This window comes from Triticum aestivum, chromosome 7B (genome assembly GCF_018294505.1).
Source record: "Triticum aestivum cultivar Chinese Spring chromosome 7B, IWGSC CS RefSeq v2.1, whole genome shotgun sequence".
NCBI lineage: Eukaryota > Viridiplantae > Streptophyta > Magnoliopsida > Poales > Poaceae > Triticum > Triticum aestivum.
In genome coordinates, this window is record NC_057813.1 from 19,989,522 (window position 1) to 20,013,479 (window position 23,958).

Below are 23,958 nucleotides of genomic sequence, written 5' to 3' on the forward strand. Positions count from 1 at the left end.
GAGTGAATTCACTTCTGTCATGTTTGTAATTTAAGGACGAAGTTACTTGCGCTCTGTAGCGCTTTTTGATTTAAAATATTACCTTCTGTGCGGCTGTTTATAAAATTCTGAAAGTAGGCCAGTCGTCGGCTTCGGCGCCCACGTCACTAGTACTGGGGTGTTCGTGGAAAACCCAGACACTACTGGAAACAGGAAATTTACCATCAGCCAGCTCTTTGCCGTATGCTAGCGGGCGGCAAAGAAGGTCTTTGTCGTCTACTTACAAAAAACAGACGGCAAAGAACTGACACACGGTGCCATCAGCCAACTCTTTTCCGTCCGTCAGTAGACGGCAAAGAATCTTTGCCATCTGCTGGCAGACGGCAAAGAGGTGGGTGGGTCCAGTGGACGCCAGCGCTGTAACAACCCACCAGCCTCACCTCTTTGCCGTCTGCTGGCAGACGGCAAAGAGGTGGGTGGGTCCAGTGGACGCCAGCGCTGTAACAACCCACCAGCCTCACCTCTTTGCCGTCTGCCAGCAGATGGCAAAGAATCTTTGCCGTCTGCTGGCAGACGGCAAAGAGTTGGGGCTGCCGTCTGTTCTTTTTCCGCGGACGGCAAAGAAGAAGCGCATGCCGCGGATCGATCCCACGAACCCTCGACCCACACAGCCCCGGGCCCCACCCACGCTCAACCCACGCACACACACGGATCCCATCTCTCTCATCCTCCTCGATCCCCTTTCTCCACCCCATGCTGCCACCAGATTCCGGTGATCCCCGCCGTTCGCCACCGCTCAACTCTCCTCCCCGAGGTCACCTCTCCCCGCTCACCATCTCCACCGACCAATTTCTCTCCTCGCCCAGGAGAGCCACGCCCAGGCACTGGTGGTGGTGCACCGCGAGGAGGCCCTAGAGGCGTCGAGCTGCTGCTGCTGCGGGCACAGCGACGTGCTGGGGAGGAGCTATGTCGGGATGCTGCTCCTACGCCGAGCTACTGCTGCTGTGGGCACGACAACGAGCCGGGGAGCAGCAGCTGCTGCGGGCGCGGCATCTCTCCTTTCCCCAAATCCCCATCCGATGCATCCCTCTCGAGCCTCAAGCCGCTGCCCTGAGCTCCCCTACAGGCCGGCGACACCACTCTGATTAGGAGTCACGCATGTGGCCGGCATAGCATTCTGGTCACCAACTACCCTCCAGGTATTCTCTTCATTTGGTTAAATACTTAAATTAATGTGTCTTTCCTCAGCTTAGATGTAACAGTTCATTGTTTCTTTCTCTGAATATGTGTACATTCAGAAGCAACTATGAACACCAGTTTCGTTCTTTGAATTATGCGTATTTTTAGGATCAGATGCTTAAATATCAGATGATGGTTCTACATAGATACACTGGCTTTTGTATGACCTGAATAGAAGCAAATGAATATCATCAATTCTGATGTTAAGGAAAGTAAAACAGAGACGCCAGTTATTAACATGGGCATAAAGAGTAGTTCTTGGCATCTTCCTCTCCCTCCTCACTTGTTACGATTGAGTAGTTGTTGTCAAAGGCCAATTATATCTGTGATGCTATGTCGACTTAGATCTGGATGTTGGTAGTTACCTAGATGTAGGAGGAAACAGGAAAGACCACGCTATAACACTAAGTGGTGTAATTTCTGGTAGTTACCTAGCTTTAGCATGCAACTTGGATCCCTACCTATTAACTTTACAGTGTATATGCACTGAAATTTAACTGCATCTTATGTTCTTTTTTTTGTTGCTCTTGGCCACCCAATATGTTATCATTGTTTTTTCTATTTATTAACCGATAAGGTATCCCGGCCATTATTTGTCAGCAATTTTAGTTTAGAGCAACCTGCAGTTTATTTTCTATGGTTTCTACTGTTATACATTAATTGCAAGCCTTTTCTGCTTACAAACTTGTCAGAGTCTTGACTTTTCACTACTTAGATTATTGTGACATGAAAGAAAATGTTTTGCTGGATGGTTGGTTTATATCATCATCTTACAGCACAACATTCGGCTATTTGACCATGCATACTTGACCGTGCTTTTGCTAAGTCTATAGGTGTGAGCTGTTTTGCTCGTGGACAATCTCATGTGTTGGATCTGCATTGGATGGCAGATAAGCGGAGTGGGAGCTTGCATCAGCAGCTTTGACCCCTTCCCAATGAGCTGCAGGTCGTAGACGAGGTCCCGGTCGAGGTATCCCTCCTCTCATTCCTTCCCATTTCTACCACCTAAGGAGTGATTATAGTGTATGCTGCACAGAAGTTTCCAAAGTTCATGCTTAGCTGATATCTTTTGTTAACTGAATAGTTTGTTGTGATGAATCACTAGGATAGTATAGCAAGGCGGCTCTTAAAAAAGGTCCCTTCTTTGATTATAAATCCTAAACAGATCATAAATTATGAGCAAAGAACCTTCCATGATCCCCATCACAGAGTTTTGTTTTTGTTCCCTTGCATTGATATGCAAAATATATGCATCGCTAACAATTTTGCGTTAAGTTAATTGTTTGTTGTGATGAATCATAAGGACGATATCCGAGTATGCTGTCTCTTGAAAAAGGCCTCCTTCCTTGATTATAGTAATTCCTAAACTGGTCATATAGTCTGGGCAACCTGCACAAATCTGAATTTATGTTTTGGAAAACCATGTTTCCTGTTTAAATTCTACTAGTCATTGCTCTATGCTTTAATATTGGGTATTAGGACACGATCATGCTCCTATGTTTGTTCTATTTGATAAGACTTGAACATGCTTATTTTAGTTTAGATATCCATCTATGCTACCGTTCTGTCCATTTGGATGTTATGCACTTACAATTATACATTATGTAAATCTATATTTCAGTTGCAATGTATAGCTTGATTCACACTTGTAGCAGCCATGCAAGATAAAAGAAAATAAATCTAGATTCTTACCCTTTCCCTTGATATATTCTCCTTGTTGAACAAACAAACAGTTTTCGATGAACTGACATTTCACCATTCTGCTGGTTGGATGCTTGTTGCCTATATTTAGAATAAGCGTAAGTGCTTGTATCTTGCTACTATGGAAGTGGTGATGTTTTTAATGAAGTGATGCAGGCTGCAGTGGCGTGCAACATGTATTCATTGCAATATTTTCATATTTGTGGAGATTGGTTAGTATTTTGTGGTTGATGGCTGTAGCTGGCTTTTCCTCCTAAAATTTACTCCATCCGTTCCTAAATATTTGTCTTTCTAGAGATTTTAAATGGTCACCACATACGGATGTATATAAACATATTTTAGAGTGTAGATTCACTCATTTTGTTCCGTATGTAGTCACCATTTGAAACCTCTAGAAAGACAAATATTTAGGAACGGAGGGAGTACATGTGGTGGGAACAGAGTACATGTGCCATAAAATTCAATTTTTCTCCTAACAACTTATACTTAGCACTTTGATCTTTGTAGAAAAAACCTTGCTGGGTCCGAAGTTGTCCAGATGCATGGTGAATGATGGCTGAGATATGGTGCGAAATGGAATAGAAAGAAAATTCTTGTGCCTGCAGGGAGCGGAACTGAATGTGATCGGGGGGTCACAGTCAAGAGAGTGCTTCCTTAGCGTTCTACCAAAGGGAAATGGTGAGTTGTCACTTGAAACTATCATCTTCATTCTCAATTTATTTATTTTAGCAAAGGAAAAATATTCTAGGTTCTGCTCTTCATTTAGAATATTCACAACTAAATGATTTCCTTTCTTGTATATTTGACATTTCAGCCACTATCATGGAAGTAAAAGAGATGGCCATTTAATTAGGCTAGGCTCACAAGTAGCTGAATTTTTTTTGTGTGAAGATGCATCAGTGATTTTTTAGCAGTTTATAATGGTACTAGCCCCCTGTGCTTGTGGGTGCAGTACCCTAATTGCAGAAAAATACTAGGTGCAAGTGTGGTGCTGGTTCTCTCCTTTGGCTCTTTGGTATTGGTTCTCTCCTTTGGCTCCTTGTAATATGTGTTGGATATGTGTTCATGGATATGTGTTGGATATATATGTGTTAATGACTATTGGTAACATGTGTTGGATATGTGTTCATGGCTATTGGTAACATGTGTTGGATATGTGTTCATCGATATATATATATATATATATATATATATATGTGTGTGTGTGTGTGTGTGTGTGTGTGTGTGTGTGTGTGTGTGTGTGTGTGTGTGTGTGTGTTTGATTTTCTGTGAAAATGAATTGATATAAGAAGAAACATAATTAATGCCTATTTGGTCTCTTTGCCATCTGCCAACAGATGGTAAAGAGCGTGTAGCCTTTGCCGTCTGCCAGCAGATGGCAAAGAGCCATGCCCTTTGCCGTCTGCCAGCGGATGGCAAAGAGCCATGCCCTTTGTCGTCTGCCAGCAGATGGCAAAGAGCCATGCCCTTTGCCATCTGCCACTGACGGCAAAGGCCTCTTTGCCGTCCGCTGCAAAAAACAGATGGCAAAGAAGGCCTTTGCCGACCTTGTCTTTGCCGGAGCTATTTGCCGTCCGCGGCAGATGGCAAAGGCCTTTGCCGTCCACCATCCCAGCCTTTGCCGTCCGCTATGGCTGATGGCAAAGTACCAGATTCCTGTAGTGAGACACTTTTTATCCAAATGTATGGTCCCTAAAGGAGGTGGCTAGCGCAGCGAACAAGGCAATCGGACTATGCGGCTTTATAACCTTCACTTAGCCATAGAAGTCTACAATTTTAAATTTCGGCGAATCCCCTAGAATTCGGAAGGCCGAACTGGGGCGCTATATATGCCTAAATCGAACGAGGCCGATTCCTCACCTAAAGCGAAAAAATCTTTAAGGATTTTAAGACCTCTCGAACAGCGACCAGCTCTCGCCACATCATGTCGGTCAGTTTTCGGCTTTCTCTACTGAGGTGCTTGTTCGGAAGAACCGGGACACAATCGCAGTAGTTCTCCCTGCGCTACCTTAGCCGATATAACAGAACGTAAGGTACCAAAACAAGGGAGCCAGGCTAACTCAACTGTGGACCCAAGACATGATTCGGAGCTGATGCATATAATGCAATAAGTTCGGGGTGCCGCACTATTGAAAGTGTTCGGACTTTACTTGCCGTATTACGGGGTGCCCTAAGAAGCCCCTGGCAAAATAAACGTATCAAAGTGTATGGATGGAATAGTAAATAAACATTTATAGAGAAAATGTGCGGATAGGAATAATAAGCTGACACCGTATATAATATCCCATTGATGCATAATACGTCTAAGTGTAGGATTACAATGAATGCATTAAGCAGAGATAAATAGGACTATTTGACATGTCCTGTACAGGGGCAGGCCGCGTACAGGTATTAAAACAGGTATAACGATCATGAATAGATTCCACCTGGATATTTCCTTTTGTGCGCAAAGCCTGTTGCCTCCTTGGTTTTCTCCCCTATATAAGTCTGACAATCTGGCTCTTCTGAAGAGGCTGCCCTAAGGCAGTGTCTTGAAAGATGAAAAGGGAGGGTTATGAAAGTATGTTGCGGTGATACCGCACTGTTGACTGAGTCACTGCTGCGCCTCCGCTTGTGCCCATGCTATTTTGAGTGCATAATTGTGTACACGTGGCACAAATGCTGCTTTGGTGGGGTTTGAGCGGAGGCCGGACTGCTAGTCGCGCTCTTGGCGGGCCTAGTGATCCTATTGCGGGGTGATCCGGACTCGCTTGACGGTGCTCGAGGTTGTCGTCGCCGGATTGGTGGTTTGTCGGAGGAGGCCGCATTGTACTTCTGCCGCGAGGGCTGCGGTATGCTCTTCTGTACAGAGAGAGTGGTCCATGTTTCTGTTGACTGTTATAACCCCGCGCGGGCCTGGCATCTTGAGCTTGAGGTATGCATAGTGTGGTACCGCATTGAATCTAGCGAATGTGGTTCGTCCGAGCAGTGCGTGGTAACCACTACGGAAAGGGACGATATCAAAGATTAACTCTTTGCTTCGGAAGTTATCCAGAGATCCGAAGACCACTTCCAATGCTATCAAGCCTGTACAACGGGCCTCTACTCCAGGAATTACACCTTTAAAGGTGGTTTTGGTGGGCTTGATCCTTGAAGGGTCGATGCCCATTTTGCGCATTGTGTCCTGATAAAGCAGGTTCAGGCTGCTGCCGCCATCCATAATGACTCGCGTGAGGTGGAACCCGTCGATGATTGGGTCTAAGACCAATGCGGCTGAGCCGCTGTGATGGCTGCTAGTAGGGTGATCCCTACGATCAAAGGTGATCAGACAAGCTGACCATGGGTTGAATTTGGGGGCGACTGGCTCCATCGCATAGACGTCCCTTAGCGCTCGCTTCCATTCCCGCTTGGTAATGTGAGTGGCGTAGATCATGTTGATCATTTTCACCTGGGGGGAAATTTCTTCTGTCCTCCCGTGTTCGGACGCCGGTGCTCTTCGTCATCGTCGATGTGCAGCCCCTTGTCCTTGTTTTCGGTGTTTATTTTACCGGCCTGTTTGAACACCCAGCAGTCTCTATTAGTGTGGTTGGCTGGCTTGTCTGGGGTGCCATGAATTTGGCACGGGCGTTCCAGTATGCGGTCCAGACTGGACGGTCCCTGATTGTTTCCTTTGAACGGCTTCTTCCGCTCACCGGATTTGGATCTGCTGAATCCGGCGTTGACTGTCGTGTCTTCGGTGTTGTCGCCATTGTTCCGTCGCTTGTGTCTGTTGCACCGTGGCTTGCCGTTATTGTCACGGATGTCCGAAGTGCCAGAATGTGGCGTAGTGCTGCTGCGAGCCAACCAGCTGTCCTCACCCGCGCAAAAGCGGGTCATTAGTGTCGTGAGAGCTGCCATCGACTTGGGTTTCTCCTGGCCGAGGTGTCGGGCGAGCCACTCATCGCGGATATTATGCTTAAAGGCCGTTAGGGCCTCACTGTCCGGACAGTCAACTATTTGGTTATTTTTAGTTAGGAACCGAGTCCATAATTTCCTGGCTGATTCTCCGGGCTGTTAAGTGATGTGGCTCAAGTCATCGGCGTCCGGGGTCGCACATATGTGCCTTGGAAGTTGTCGAGGAATGCGTCTTCCAAGTTTTCCCAACTACAATGGAATTCGCGGGCAGGCTGTTTAGCCAGTGCCGGGCGGGTCCTTTGAGCTTAAGGGGAAGATACTTGATGGCGTGTAGATCGTCTCCGCGGGCCATGTGAATGTGGAGAAGGAAATCTTCAATCCATACTGCGGGGTCTGTTGTGCCATCGTATGATTCGATGTTTACGGGTTTGAACCCTTCTAGGAATTAATGATCCATCACTTCATTGGTGAAGCAGAGGGGGTGTGCGGCGCCTCTGTGCCGGGCTATGTCGCGACACAGTCCGACTAAGTCTGGTTGATTGTGTTCGGCCCGGCCGGATTTACTGTTAGTGTATCCGGTATGACGGCCATTGTCATGTGCTGCAGCGAGCCCCCGTGATCCGTAGATCGATCTTGGTTGTCCTACGGTGTTTTCCAATCTTTCGCGCAGGTCCTGAGTATTGTCACGGGCCATAGTAAACTGGAGCGGGGGTGCGGGCTGGTTTTCGGGCTGATATGCCGTTTTATCCCGGCCACGAGGTGGCCGGTCAGCCATGTGGCGCTCGAGTCCATATTCCTTGGCTGCCAGGACTTCTGTCCATCTGTCTGTGAGCAGGTCTTGATCAGCTTGAAGCTGCTGCTTCTTCTTCTTCAGGCTCCTCGCAGTGGCAATAAGCCGGCGCTTGAAGCGCTCCTACTCCACGGGGTCCTCAGGCACGCCGAACTCGTCGTCGCTGAGACTAATATCGTCTTCGAAGGGGGGCATGTAGTTGTCCTCCTCTGGATACCCATCCTCGCCTGTTCATCTGGGTTGTCCTGCCCATCTTCCTGCTCGGCCTGCTCGAAGGCGGGCTGGTCGGGGTTGTATTCATCTTCGGCACCGTCCGGATTGTTTTCGTCTTCAGTGCCGGTATTGCTGTGGTGGGGCTTGGAGCGGCGCTGGCAACGCCCATGCTTTGCTTTCTTCTTGGAGGGTTTATCCTCCATTGCCTCATCGCCATTGGTTTCTTTCGGAGTGTCCACCATATATATGTCATATGAAGAGGTGGCTGTCCACAGCCCCGTGGGTGGTGGTTTCTGTTCTTCTCCTACATCGTCGTCCAAACCGTCGATGTCTTCAGAGTCGAAGTCAAGCACGTCGGTCAAATTGTCGACCGTGGCTATTAAGTGGGTGGTGGGTGGGCAACGAATTCCTTCGTCGCTGGCTTCCCACTCGAGCCGGACATAGTTCGGTCGAGGGCCTCCTGACAAAGAGAGAGACTTTAATGAATTCAGCATGTCGCGAAAGGGCGAGTGCTGGAAGATATCCGCAGCGGTAAACTCCATTACCAGAGCCCAACCAGACTCGACGGGCTTGGGAGCGCGCGGACTGGAACCCACAACCGGATACGAGTCCGAGGGTCCCGAATCACAGGCGTCCCTAGAGGTGAGGCCTGGGTTCGGCTCTACCACCGATGAGTGTGCGGCCCGTGGGGCGGGTTCCATCTACCCATTCTTGGGCCACGCAGTCTGCTCCGGATTTTGGTCTGGGGCTACTGCAGTGGTGATATCCCGAGCACTGTCCGACAGCAGGTCTAGGCCGTGCTCATCATGACTGTCCGACGCTCCTGGCACAGGCCCGATTCCGTCGAAGATCAAGTCTCCGCGGATATCGGCCGTGTATTTCAGGTTTTCGAACCTGACCTGGTGTCCAGGGGCATAGCTGTCGATCTGCTCCAGATGGCCAAGCGAATTGGCCCGCAGTGCGAAGCCGCCGAACACGAAGATCTGTCCGAGGAGAAAAGTCTCACCCTGGACCGTGTTTTTGATGATTGAAGGCGCCATCAAGCCTTGCAGCGGCGACACAGAGGAACTCTCAATGAAAACACCACCCTGGACCGTGTTGTTGATGATTGAAGGCGCCATCAAGCCTTGCAGCGGCGACACAGAGGAACTCTCAATGAAAGCACCAATGTCGGTGTCAAAACCGGTGGATCTCGGGTAGGGGGTCCCGATCTGTGCGTCTTAGGCTGATGGTAACAGGAAGCAAGGGACAAAATGTTTACCTAGGTTCGGGCCCTCTCGATGGAGGTAAAACCCTACTTCCTGCTTGATTAATATTGACGATATGAGTAGTACAAGAGTAGATCTACCACGAGATCGTAAAGGCTAAACCCTAGAAGCTAGCCTATGATGATTATGATTGTAGTTGTGATCGGCCTCCTAAGGGCCAACCTCTCCGGTTTATATAGACACCGGAGAGGGCTAGGGTTTACACAGAGTCGGTTACAAGGAAGGAAACACAATATCCGGATCGCCAAGCTTGTCTTCCACGCAAAGGAGAGTCCCATACGAACACGGGACGGAGTCTTGAGTCTTGTATCTTCACGCTCCAATAGTCCGGACGATGTATACAGTCCGGCTGTCCGGATACCCCCTAATCCAGGACTCCCTCACCTGGCTACTGGATTATGTGACTCAAGTCGTCAGTGTTCGGTGGCCGGACATAAGTGCCCTGGAAATTAGTCCTAAAGGCATCTTCCAAGTCTTCCTAGGTTCCAATGGAGTTTTTTGGGAGGCTATTTAGCCAGTGTCATGCTGGCCCCTTCAGCTTTAGGGGAAAATATTTAATGGCGTGGAGATCATCTCCTCGAGCCATATGAATGTGGAGAAGGAAGTCTTTAATCCAGACGGCCGGATCCGCCGTTCCATTGTATGGTTCAATGTTTACGGGTTTAAACCCTTTCGGAAACTGATGTTTCATAACCTCATCAGTGAAGCATAGGGGGTCTGCGGCTCCTCTGTATCTAGCAATGCCATGGCGGAGATCGGCTGACATATGGGTTCGGTACTGATCCCGAACATTGTAGTGATCGTCACGCCGGGTTCATAGCCATTATCTTGTGCCGGGGCACACCCCCTTGATCCATAGATGGATTGGGTCTGACCTTCTTTATAGGCTAGGTCGTGTTGCAATTCGTATGTATAGCCCGTGGCTGAAGTTTCCCTGCCTCTTCGGCGAGGGGGCGCGGGTTGGTATTCAGCCTAATATGCCGCTTTATCCCGTCCACGTGGTGGTCGGTCTGGTTGGTCTGCCTGATTGTATTTCGACAGTATTGGTTCAAGGACTTCGTCGTCGAATTGAGGCAACAGCTTACACCTAGGGTAACTTTTGACCGGTTGCTCTTGGCCGTATTCCTCTGCGGCCAGGACCTTAGTCCACCTTTCATTCAGCGTGTCTTGCTCTTCTTTGAGCTGCGGCTACTTTCTCTTCAGGCTCCGGGCTGTAGCAATAAGATGTCGCTTGAAGCGTTCTTGGTCGAGGGGTTCCTCTAGGACAATAAAGTCCTCGTCATCGAGGCTGACCTCCTCTTCGGATTCTGGCATGTAGTTGTTGTCCTCCGCATCTTCGTTGTCAGCACGTCCAGGGCTGTATTCACATTCTTCCTGTTCGTCCTGTTCGGATGTGGGCTCGATAAGGTGTTCATTATCTTCGGTGCCCTCTGGAGTCTGGTTGTCTCCGGTGCCGGTATTACTGTCCTTCTCTCGACGCGATCGGGAGCGACGCCACTGATGTCAGCGCTTTGGTAGTTTATCGACGGGTCTATCCTCATCTGGGTTTGGGTTTTCCTCGTCGTTCTTCGGAGTGTCCGCCATGTATACATCATATGTTGAGGTGGCCGTCCAACGCCCCGTAACGGGTGGGACTTGGCTTGGTTCCGCGTCGGCATCGTCATCCATGCCATCGATGTCTTCGGACGCATAATCTAGCATGTCGGTTAAGTCCTCAACAATGGCTATCAAGTGGGTGGTGGGTGGGGCATAAAATTCCCCTCTCTCAGCCCCCAGTCCGAGCTGGGTGTAGTTCGCAGGTAAAGCCTCCATAATGGCGAGAGACTGCATCAGACCGAAAGCTTCATCTAAGAGCTGGAGCGGGAACCGTGGGTCTGCCGCGATGTGTTCGGCTTGGACCGCCTGATCGGATCCGCTAAGTGCAGGCCTCGGCAGTTCTGAGCGGTTTCCCAGAGCCAGGTTTAAGCCCGCGTCTGGATCTTCGGAAGGAAGTTCGATAAAGGGATTAAGTCCGGCGGGGTTTACGCTCCCGTCTTCGGATAATGAGACCTGCCCCGGATCTAAGGCCGAGGTGGGTGTTGATCCCTGGATGGGATCTGATAGGGGATCCAAAAATTCTTCTTGGATGGGACACAGAGTGGCGATCGAGGCCGCAAATCCATCAAAAAAAAGATCTCCTTGGATGTCAGCAACGTAATTCAGGTTTCCAAACCTGATCTGATGGCCGGGGGCGTAATTGTCGACCTGCTCGAGGCGGCCGATCGAGTTGGCTCGAAGCACAAAGCCACCGAACACAAAAACCTGCCCAGGAAGAAAAGCCTCCCTGGACGCAGCGTCATTGTTGACGAAGAGGTGAGTCATTGATCCTGCTGTCGATGATACAACGGAGCTCTGAATGAAAGCACCAATATCAGTATCAGAACCGGCAGATCTTGGGTAGGGGGGCCCAAGTTGTGCGCCTGAGGATCAATAGTAGCAACGGAGAAGGGACACAATGTTTACCCAGGTTCGGGCCCTCTTAATGGAGGTAAAATCCTACTCCTGCTTGATTATATTCGAGGGTATAGAGGTTACAAGAGTTGATTTACCACGAGATAGGTTTGGCTAACCCTAGATACCTAGCCTAGCAATATTATGATCCTGCCTCCACTCTACCCTCCGGTTTATATAGACACCGGAGGGGCTTAGGGTTTGTACAAAGTCGGTTTTACAGAAAGGAATAACACTTGGGACACATATACTTGCCATCCACGTACGCGAGAGTCCCCACCAGATACGGGAGAGGATCTTCGATCTTGTATCTTGGCGGCTCAACAGTCCGGCCCACATCAGTAGACCGGACGCCCGAGGACCCCCTAATACATGACTCCCACACGAGGTACGATGTTTCCGCCATCGCACATCTGGATCATCGCCATTCGTGACACGGGGTCCAGCAGAAATGACTGTGCATGTGAAGGAGGAGATGCATCTAGTTGAGCTGGTCACACACACACACACAGACTTGCGGCTACTGCGCAAGAAATGGACCGGTGACATTACCATACATGCTTGCAATTTATAGGTAATATGTCGACCTTGTGGATGTGATTATGGGACACGCTACATATAGATAATATGACGACCTTCTGAGTGTTCTGTATATAGTATGACCACCTTCTGAATGTTCTATATATAATATGACGACCTTTACATGTATTGTCGGAAACCATATTGACATAATAGAAGTCGGTAAATAAGACCATGTGTCGTTGTTTGGCTTCAAAATGAAGTGTTTGATTATATATTGAACTACACTGTTCTAAGCATGTTTCTCATTTTATTACGGTATATTAAATATCTATTTTTAACTTTCTGTTTCAATATGCAAGTGGACATGAATTGCTACTCTTGTTTTTTTCGACAAAGGTGAATTTTATTGGCTCAAATGGAGCATCAAGATGATACATCACACTGAGCACACACACGGCCTCTGTATAACTAAGATGCACACAGCCAACCCAACACACACGCACACATAGAAACACACCAGCAACTAGCGAAGTCATAAGACCAAAAGCTATGTGCAGGTGTGGAAAAAAGAAAAAAAAACAAGAAATAAGCCCCAAAGCGATCAGATGAACGATCGACAAACTACAACTGAGACCATATCCGCACCAACCATCGACACCACATGGATGACAAGGATCTTCAACAGCAACGCCTTCAGGAAGGAAGCGACACTCAAGCGACGCCGTCACCGGAACCAACCACAAAGGTCAGTATCAAAGTTTTCACCCTGAAGAATCAGTCCGAACATACCCGAGCAATGCCTCCAACAAGGTAACGATGTGAAAAACATCGCCATTGCCAGGAATAACCACTTGGGTTTGTCCTAGGCTTTCGCCCCGGAGCTCGAGACCGGGTGCACATAGCACCACCATCCAAATCTCACATGTGTTGTCTCCACAGCTTTTCCGCTATCCGAGCAGCTACAATTGGATCGCCGCTACTCCACAAACAACCATCTGCATCAAGTCATTGTCCATAATTTATAACCCACCACTGAAGTCATCCATCAGACCAGGAGATAAAACCTCCCGAAGTCTTTTTGATGCTGTCGTGGATCCGTATGAAGTCGTTGCAGAACAATCTACATACGCCACCATCCGGCCAATCCGATCTAAATCACCTCCACCATCCAGCACATCACCGCAGCCCCAACAATCCGGAGACCGCGTTGCTGGAGCAATGCCAAGACCACTGTTGCCTCAAGGACCGCCACGCTGGAGCCACCACCACAGATCGAGGGAGGTGGGCGCTGCCAGAGACGAGGGCCGCCATGCATGAGGCATATTTGCGACTGGCCGCGGCTAGGTTGGATCTTGGAAGACGTCAGGAGCGGCTCATGGGGAAACAGCCCGCCGCCACCATGGCCACTGCCAGTCCGCGACTCCATCCAACACCAGCCGCCGCAGACCACGACGCCATCTTGGGGAGGAGGTCAGGGGCGCGCGCAGCAAGCTAGGGGATCGATCTGCCCCGTCGCCACCATCCGCCATCGCAGAAACTTGCTGCCGCCGCAGGTGTGCCCCAGCGCCGCCCACACGGCCACCTCGGCAGCACCACCACTAGCACCCGGGACCGCCGCCCCGGCTCCTAAGCTCCGCCGCCTAGATGCCTCGTCCGGGGCCGCCGCGTCGTGCCGGCCGGAGCGCTCCACGCGCGAGGGATCTCAGCGCGAGAAGACATCCCCGCCACCGCCGTCGGCCAAGCAGGCTTTGCTACTCTTGTATGTGTCCTAGTCAACTACATTTTTCTTTTACGAACAATTATAAACATAAACACGTCAGTCAGAATTACGAAATGCGCACATGTCTATTCAAGATGAAAATTACCCTACAAACAGTTCGCAGCATCTCATCCATGATTGTCAGTGCCTTAGGTAGTGACTTATTGTTTATAGCTATGCACTGTTTATAGCTATGCACTGTCACTGACAAGGTGCACCTTTCAGTGTACTTGGAATTCAGAATGAGAGATTGTATCCTCCATTAAGCACCCAGCATAATCAGATAATTCTTCTGTTCAATTTAAAGTAGAATACAACAAGAGCTCTTGATTAGTAGTACATAGTAGGCTGGTTTAAGCTAGAAACCATGGGTAAAAGAGAGCATTGGATTGAAATATTATCACGTCGACCCAGCGGAGGATATCTGCGGTAAGGCATCAACTAATCCATCTATTCATTCCTTGTTCAAGTCATCCAGGTAAGCATGATCATACCTGTGATTTTAACAAATAGTGTTATGCAAAAGTTTAATAGACAAAAACTCATTTGAGAAGGAAACTTTTTGTTAATTCTACACAAGCTGTTCTAGTGTGACATTCTTCAGTTTCTGCTGGTAATGCACATTGCATTTTATTCAATTTTGTATTTGAATGGTAGCAATCTATAGTTCAGATATATTGTACTATGTCCAAAAAGAAGATTTATAAATCAATTCATATTTTTTCTAAAGTATGAGCTGCTGATAAGAAATTTCTTTGTTGCTGAAATAATTCATATTAAAATAAAAAAACATAGTTAATGGTAATAAGGTAGGTATCATACTTGTAGTCTTGTATTAATAGCTAAAGAAAACAATTACCCCATACACAAGGAAGGGTCACAATCAGGATGAAAATGCTCCTGTTGATTAGCTTGATTAGCATGGCCACTAGACCCACTAGGTCCAACATCCTGGCAAAACATCTGTAGAACACTTTCCGCACTAGTTTCTTGTATCTGGTACAACAAAGAGATAAAAGTTGAAACATGCATAGCTGATCACACTTCCTTTCAAGATATGTAACTGAACTAAGCCGTTAATATACCGTTCCATAAAAAACAGTCATGGAATTTTAACAACAATACAAATACCTTCTTTTGCCAAAAAATTCTATGATTCTTGTGCATTTCCATATTGAACAAACAAAAATATACATAATGAAAAAATCGTTGGAAGGGCAGGACATTTCTAATCACGCCATGTCTCGTATTTTTAGTTGCACGACCTTTCTTTAATTAGTTTTTGTGTGTGTGTGTGGGGGGGGGGGGGGGGGGGTATCCCTCCCCACCTGAGTATTCTTTATTAGTTAGAAGAAAGAAACTAGATGATTGACTGGAATAACCAAATCAATACGACGTCGGCTAGTGCTAACTTTCCCTTCATATCTATCACTCAGGCTTCCACAAACTATGTATGGAACCCTAATAAGCATGTCAATCCAAATGAGGATTAACCAAAAGAGTATGCGTATAAATGTCATAATCAGGGTAGCTAAATCAATGCTGGAAATAAAATAAAATTATCAAAGACCACGACGGAAAAGATGAGGTTTATCACTCATATTAATGCATTGTACCTTCTTTCGTAAGTCTTTATTAACATCTTGCAGTTGTTGTTCCTGCACAAATTAGTAATTGGTAATTCTAGGGTCTAGATGCTGAAAGATATATATAGACCAAAACCTGAAGGCTGAACAATAAAGACACATGTGTAACCTTGTGCTTGAGCTCGAAGAGCTGATCAAGTGACTGCTGGCTCTGTACAAGTGTACACAGAAATAGCTGGTCAGCATTACATTTTACATGTTAACTAAATCTGAACCTACTAGTTGAGAAGTACATATATGGAAATGTGATCACCAATTAATTAACTTGACTACGACAACGTACGTACCTTTGTCGCCCTGATATGTTTGAGAGAGATCTCAATTTGGCTGTCCAGTTGCTCAAGTTCCTTCATGTTAAGTGGGCCCAAGTCCTCGCCAAGAAGATTTCTGCACAATATCAGTAATTTTAGGCACTTTGTGGTGTTCGAGCTGCATCTCACAGCTCCTCTCTTCTCTCTACAATCTCTCTATCTTCTTGGCTCAACCGCACAACAAATCCATACATAGTCCACTGATCACTCCAAGCTCTATCCAATTCCTAAACTATCTCTATGCATGCATGCTAACTCCATGTCACCTATGATGCACCCTGGCAGACTTATAGGCACTGACTCAACACTAAACTGCATGACAAGATTAAATATCTAACACCTAATGAAAGATCTATATGATATTTCCAACATTTTCTTTACAGTTGGCTTGGGACTACATACCTCTAAGTTGTCTGTAGGAACTCAACTCTTGTCTTTAGCTTTAAATACTCCTGGTAATTGCTCTAGTTTGAATAAGAAAATTAACAGTCCACTGATTAATCAAGTGAATCATGATACAGAACAGCACTATGCACAAACCATAGATATGTATGTTTTTTACAAGGTACTACCAAATTAAGCTTACTAGAATACATGACATACTATAAGATACTGTAAGTTAGCATATATATAATAGTTTTCACATCACACTGAAACTAGAGAATAAGTCCTCTCCAGTGTTAATTAGTTACTGTCCTATCTGATGTTGTGGCATATTATGTCTTATTTTAAGAAAGATATATTAAATCTATCCAGTGCATATCCAGTGCATATGTTGAAAAGGTTACTAGTTCGGTCTTCGGAGTTGCAGTTGCCTCGGAGTTGAAGTTACAGCTGCGGTACCGCTCTAGAGTCTTGTACATGCTGTTGAACGACAAGAAAAATGGATTATATAGACAAGGTTTTGAAAGAAGAGAAATCATGAAATATGCCTTAACCTAATAAACGTAAGAGAATGTTTGTATAGACTGAAGTATTTCATTACATCGTGGTGTGAGACGAACAAACGAATAGGACATTTTTAGATCGTTTAATTTCTAAGCCACCAAGTCGCTTAAGCAATTGTATGCAACTGTAGACACCCCTTGGATTGAAGGGCTTTGTAAGCATTTGTAGGATTTTAATACATAGGAATTTTCCCTATAGAGGTCCTTTAGATCGAAGTAATGAGACCCTAACAACATTCATTTTTCTTGCCCCTATCTAACATTTTAAAGTTTAAAAATATCATTCTTCATGCATGCCCCTTTCTAACATTTTAAAATTAATATAAAAAACACTACAAGTATCCAAAGGGCCACCCACATATGCAAATCCCATGCCTTGGTTCCAGAAATCCTACATTAGCCTATTCCTGCTTTTTTTTTTCTTACAGTACATTGTTTCAAAGAGGCCTAGGCCTAGAAGTGTGCAACCTAATTAATATGCAGCTAGCTGCCTGATTTTCCTTAGATAAAGAATCAATATTTAGGCTCACCGAGTTAGAAATAGAGCCCTCATTCCAAACATGCCCACACTGTAAATATTGCAACATATCTCTAATTAATGAATAGATGGCCGATTTTCTGGAAATTTAAAGACATGGAACAATTTTAATTAAGAAAATTAGGATATTATATTGGGCACATCACATTGTCGGTACACAAGAAATGCTTGGCAGCTATAGCATAACGAGACCTCCAATGCGGTTTGGTCGAATTTGGATAAGCCAGTTTTTATTCACAGTGCACACTGCACAAACACATAATACTACGTATGTCCTCAGTAGTTCCTCTCCAAAAGAATAAATATGTTCTCAATTGTTACCGAGAGAACTGGAAACTTTTTCCGTAAATATGAAACTCTTTGTAACTAAAGTTCTCGCTACCTGATCCACTAATTTAATTTGTAAGTACGTGCTATTATAGAAATAAAGAAAAACGCCGGTAAGTTTGTGTAGCCTTGTGTACTACTCCCTCCTTTCACAAATACTCCTACGAGATGTTTTGGAAATTTTAATACAGACTGAATACGGACTGAAAACGAGTGAACAAACACACTAAAACACGTCTATATACATCCTATTCGAAAAAGATTCGGAACATCTTATAACAACGGTGAGCAGAGGGAGTAGCTAGGACATAAAAAAAACGATTCACATTTGCAAGGTGAAAAAAAAACATGTTCAGATCTGTCATGCCATCTAGCCATTCAAAAAAAAAAAGACTTGCATATGCTTGTGACGTGATGGCACGTGTTCAATGCAACCGAAAGAAAAAGTAAGAGCACGCAGGGTAACACGGCGCTTAATAGTCCCTCCGTCCGATAATATATACAATAATGCTAAATATACAAAGGTTTACATGCTTTTACACGCTGACTAGGATCTTTTACACGTTTTGACTTGTATTTCTCATCAAGTTCCAGTACGCATTCGACGTGTTTGCTACTTTGCTTAACTGGCCTGTACTGGACGGATACGCTGGGCTACACATTTCATTTCACCTGCCGTCTGTCAAAGGTATAGAACCAGCCGGCGGAGGGTCCGCTCCCATGCATGCCAAGGATAACCCCTGTTGAGCGCATCGATGCATCTCATTTTCTCGGATTACTTTTCCGTCCACCTCTCCCCTAGCCTCTGCGGCGGCGTGCGCGTACGGTGCCCGGCCAGACAAAACGTGGAGAAGGGGCAGGCCTCGATGGAAGAAAGTAGAATTGGATCCGTTGGAGGAGAGGTGAGAACCTATGTGGTTCCCAATGGAACAGTAGTAAAAGTACAATGCTCCACTTACGGATGAGTTTCACGGAAGCTGTCGTACGGACTGATGTGGCAGTCTTGCTAAGAACGAAGCCCTATCACACAAGATCCACCAACACACACCGTAGATGCTAGCTTAGCTAGCTAGCAAAAAACGGAGGCCTCCAAAATTTCTCAAAAAAAAAACCATCCAGGAAAGGGGAAACAGCCAGTCAGCAAATGACAGGGAAACAAACTTTCGCCAAAATTCTCAGCAACAGTAACAACAACAACAGTGGCGGAGCTTGACCAAGTTCCTTGGGGGGGCTAAACAGAATATATTAGCTAGTGGGGGGGCCAAACACACAAAACTTCATAATCTAAGCTCTTTCTTCCAATTATTTAAGCCTGCATGTGCCAATCTTGGGTGGGGGGGGGGGGGGGGGGGGGGGGGGCACAGCCCCCCAGCAACGCACTAAGCTCCGCCGCTGAACAACAACAAAAGCCTCTCTGCGAAACAATAAGAAAAAGAGGAGGAATCGATTGATTTCTAGAGTATCGAGGATGATAATGACAAGAATTTCTACACATGTGGACGCCCTTTTGGGTACAAGTAATGATAACACTAACATTATAATGTATTTATTTTTTACACCTCAACCCTAGGATTTCTATTTAAAAAATGGTTATACGTCATGAGAATTCTCCCCTTTTTTGTCCACCGTTTCTATATTTTTTTGGGCGGGGGGGGGGGGGGGGGGGGGGGGGGAGGGGGGATATGTGCACCTTTTCTGATATCTTGTAATTCATGTTAAAAAAAACTTGAGGTGTGCAAATGGCCATATCTGCAGAACCATGCGCATTGGTTCCGGAAATCATGACAACTAAATACTACATTAACTTATTCATGTCCTTTTTTCTACATAATTTTGATACTTCCTTCGATCCATATTAATTGTCGTTGATTTGGTACAAAATAATTTTGTGCTTATTTTGATAGTAAATTAAGATATTGGTCAGTACACATGTTGGTAGTCCAAAAATACATGGCAGTTAACAAAACTTAACGTCGAAGCTGGTCTAATTTGTGAATTTTTTTTTAGAAAAGGAGGATGACCCCCGGCCTCTGCATCTGGGTGATGCATACGGCCACTTGGTCTAATTTGTGATGGCATCTTTTTATTCAATGTACACGGAATTGTTACCAGGCATAGCTTAGGTGTATGGTACGTTCCTTTGCTGGAACCAACACACTTGGGTTCAAATCTTAAGCTTAGCAGGGTGCTTGCCTTTTTTCTGGAAACAATGTTCCCATCGACTACGAGATGTTTATATTGACTTTGTCAATCTCAAGGTTTACGGGCTCAATATGTCGGAGGTGCCCATAGAGATAAGGTGTGTGTGCGCATCCATAAGGGTGCGAGTGTTTGTGCCTGCACATAAACATCTGGGCTTTTATTGTGTCTGCCGAAAAACAAGGGGAATACCTAGAACTCATCTAGATGAGATATAATTTGGTCTCATTCACTTTGAAAACAAGAATAGATACAACCCACGTCAGTACACACGCATCTTATAGCATCACATCCAATGGCTATAAAAGGTGAATGAGACCAAATTATATCTCATCTAGATGAGTTCTAGCAAAACTGAAAAACAAGTTAGTAAGAAAACTAGGACGTTTTCCTAAACATGAAACTCTGCGATGTTTTTTTTCCCAAATCTCTTACCACTCCCTTGTTAGTTTCTCAAATAACATGTGCATATTAAAGAATGACGGCGAAAAACATGTGTTAGACACCGTGCTACGTGTAGTTAGGAAGGAAAGGGTGGTATTATTTCTCCTCCCGCAACCGTAAAGCTGCACGCACTCCCTTCCGTTCGAACTAAAACGACGGCACTTACTTTTAAACGGAGGAAGTAGCACCTAAACCCTCCTCCCATCCGCCAGTGTTTGCTTAGAGCCGCATACGATTATGGCATAATAATGACGCGAAAGCACGAGTGGTACCGGTACTACTACGATTAGCTCTCGCCAGCGGACGGGGATCAGGTACGTACGTACGCCTATGTGCCAAATGTCTACGGCCAAAACGCACTGCTGGTACCTACTAGGCTACTACTAGCCGGTGAATTCGTAAGACGATTCACATGCGGAGAACATGTCACTGGCCTGCATAGCCATAGCCCACAGGACAGCAGCTTGATGGGTTGTGACCAAGTGACGAGCACACCCATGTACTACACGTCTACACGTACGGCCTAAGGCGGGGAGAGAGAGAGAGATAGAGAGAGCCGAAGGCTCAATGGAACAGTAGAATAGGATCCGGAGGATTGGCTCCCAATGGAACAGTAGAATCTCCTCCTAGTCAGTGAGCGATACACACACCAGAGAGATAGAGAGGGATAGGGAGCCAGATCTCCCAAGAACTCCCCAACGCAATGCATGGACGGAAGATCAGATCAAGCATGTAGTATAAAATGAATCAATTGTCCAAGAGGATAACTAGCTGATTTGTTTTCTGAGCTAGCCAGGCAACAGGCCAGCAGAGAAGAAGAAATGAAATAGTTTGTGCGGTTCTGAAATGGGAAAAGGTACTATATGTGTGTTTGCCCAGATCTGGAGATGCTAGCTATGGGTGGCAAGCAAGTAGTAGCTCTGATTTCACATTTATAGCTCTGATTTGTCGATCTGGAGCATGAACACCAAAAGAGGAAAGGGGAAACGCATCTCACACCCAGCGCTCTGATGGGTTGATAACTTGATATGGATGGATGATTGGAAAGACGCAACAGCCAGATCTTTCCGCGAAACAGCAAAAGAAGATGAGGAGAGGCTACCATCCTAGCGGCCTAGCTACATCTACATGCATGGAGAAGACCTTGGAGCGAACTCTTTGGGATAAAACAAACAAATCGGAGCGGAATCAGCTGTGGTTGGGTACCATATATGAGGATGTGGAGAACTCGAAGAGGCGGCCGCGGGTGGAGAAGATGATGAGCGCGACCACGGCGTCGCAGAGCACGGACAGCTCGTACGCCTTCTTGAGCAGGCCGTTGCGGCGCTTGGCGAAGGTCACCTGCCGGCTGACCTTGTTGTCGATCCGCTTCAGCTCCACCTTGCCGCGCCCCATCCTCCTGCCTCTCGCCTTGCTCCTGCTGCCTTGCCCTTGTCCTTCCCCTTCTCCTTCTCCCCTATCCTCCTCTCCTTCTCCCTGCGGCGCTGCTCGGACGGATAGAGGAGGAGGAGTTGTGGTGGTAGAGTGCTTCCCTCTCTTTATGCTACAGATGGATGCTACCGCATGCACGTACGGTGCTCTCTATCTTTCCCTTTCCTTTGTATCTCGCTTGAAGGTATCTTCTCCCTCTTTGGCCGTCCTGGGGCCGGCACCGGCAGCCGTGCTCTCTTTCTCATCGCCGTGCGGTGCGGGGCCCGCTCGTCCGTTGCCTGGCGCCCCGGTATATTGGTATATGCTCCAATGGTATGGTATTGCATTGGTAGTTTGGTACCCATCCGTCACTCCGAGCAGGCCCTAGCTAGCTAGGCAGTAGCCATTGCTCTCCAACGTGCCGCTCCAGTACGGAGTGACGTGCGGGACGGAGGAGGGCTGGAGGGGTGGGCACGTGCCTGGTACGAACGTGTCGACCGACCGCTTCATCAAGCCCCAAAGGCGCATGAGCAGTTCTAAAAAGATCGGAATAGCTGTGCGTGCCACAGCTACAATATGGTCCAACACTCATACAAGCCACGCTCTCGAAAAGAGGGCTTTCGCCGGACGCGGACAAATAAACTAGCGCTCGGGCGCGTTTGGTCATGTCATGTGAAGGCAGCTCCGGTCTCCGGCGGCGTCCACCAAAACGCTTCTCAACGTCCGGATCATCCGGTCCGAACACCTTTTGTCGTCCAACACCGTGCAACAAACGTCCATCGACCCATTCGGACGTTCGAAATCCAACAAACCAGAAGCAAGTCGGTAGGAGGTTAGTAGACGTCCGCCACGTCGGCACCCGTCTGAGCGGTCCCATCCAGAATCCTCACCGCACGTTTCGTTCCAGATGCATCGTCGCGCATTCAGTGCCATTTAGAGCAGATGCGATCGACGGCCACCTACCACATTCATGCCGGTCAGACCGACGTGACAGGACGACTGGCAGGAGACACTTCAAGGTGAATGTGGCGATCGAGAAGCCTACTCTGACCGATGCACCCGCATATCCGGACTATTTAAATGGGTTGGCCTCGTCGGCAACCCGACTATTTAAATGGGTTGGCCTTGTTGGCCAAACCCATCTGCACTCTGCGCACTTCCGCCTCTCCTCTACTGCCCACATTGCAGAGATGGGCAAGTCCGACAACGGCTCTAGGTAGTTCTCGTTGCCGGCAGGTGGATCCACGGGGTCGTTTGGATCGTGGCACCGTCGCCCACGATCGCCAGCCCAAAGGCGCCAACGGTCAAGGAAGAGGTGGTGATCTTGGACGACAACGATGAGCGGGAGCAGCCACCCCTCCTCGCCAAGGCCAGACGGATAGACGAGAAGTGCGTGCGATAGATCAAGCTGCTGCTCCGGTGGTTCCTCTTCGACCATGGTACCGCGTCAAGGAGGATCCCGCATCCCCGTCCGCCACCGCGTCAAGGAGGGGGCGGCGTCCCCGCCGCCCAACAAACAATGGTGTGTCGTCCAGCTGGCGTCCCGCCGCGCCGTTTCAGGTGCAGCAGGGAGATGGCGCCGATATCTCCACCCCAGTGACATGCGTCGGCTGTGAAGGAGGAGGAGGTATCGTCCCCGGTGATCGCCAATGCACTCGGCCGCCTTCTTCGCTATTGTTATCATGGTAGCAACACCTCATCCTCACGCACCAGAACAAGGCTGTACTCGAGGAGGAGCACCGGGATCGGCGCGCCGTTCGGCCTTTGCGACGTCAAATGTGGAGCCAAACTAGGTGCTCATCGACGCGGACCTCGTGTTGGTACGGGCCGAAGATCGGTCCAGTACCACCGCGCAAATGTCCGCCCACCGCCAGCATCAAACTGGTGACCAGCTCTACAAGATCGGGTTGGCTGAGTCCTAGAGTGCCGCCAGTGCCCTTGTTGCAAGGGCAAGGACAAGGGATGGCGGCGCGGGCAGAAATCTATGACTGACTGTCACCACCAGTCGGATGCAGTCTTCTATGCCGCGAGTGCGAGTCAGTGACCGATTAGAGCAACCGCAACCCTAGGCAAGTTGTCTGTTGCTGAAAGGACGACAACGACATCGGCGACGACAATGAAACGAAAGGCGGCAGAGGTGTGAGCAGCCTTGGAGGCCATGCCTACGAGGTCACCGTCTGGTACCTCATGTAGCTTAGTTTATTATTTTAAAAAATAAGCTTCTTAAATAGCATCAGTTTTTCATGCGATGTATGTAACTTGTTTAAATTTGGCTTTGCTTGCACAAATTTCGTCCGTTTTG

General features: G+C 47.4%; 1 long non-coding RNA gene, 2 other non-coding genes and 1 pseudogene across 4 annotated transcripts; 3 read left to right on the forward strand and 1 right to left on the reverse strand.

Moving 5' to 3' along the window:
• Positions 1-655: 655 nt before the first annotated feature.
• LOC123158185 (uncharacterized) lies at positions 656-4,048 on the forward strand. 2 transcript variants are annotated; one of them, XR_006479274.1, is made up of 4 exons: positions 656-1,178; positions 2,052-2,188; positions 3,427-3,597; positions 3,734-4,048. It is a non-coding gene; the product is annotated as an uncharacterized lncRNA (long non-coding RNA). The 2 variants fall into 2 exon arrangements; XR_006479275.1 differs by having other exon boundaries at positions 2,109-2,188.
• Positions 2,301-2,404, forward strand: LOC123163348 (small nucleolar RNA Z118/Z121/Z120). Its single transcript, XR_006481865.1, has one exon. It is a non-coding gene; the product is annotated as a small nucleolar RNA Z118/Z121/Z120 (small nucleolar RNA).
• On the forward strand, positions 2,499-2,609 carry LOC123163347 (small nucleolar RNA Z118/Z121/Z120). Its single transcript, XR_006481864.1, has one exon. It is a non-coding gene; the product is annotated as a small nucleolar RNA Z118/Z121/Z120 (small nucleolar RNA).
• A 9,263-nt stretch (positions 4,049-13,311) lies between the features above and the next one.
• On the reverse strand, positions 13,312-21,883 carry LOC123160493 (MADS-box transcription factor 5-like; annotated as a pseudogene).
• Between the last annotated feature and the right edge of the window lie 2,075 nt (positions 21,884-23,958).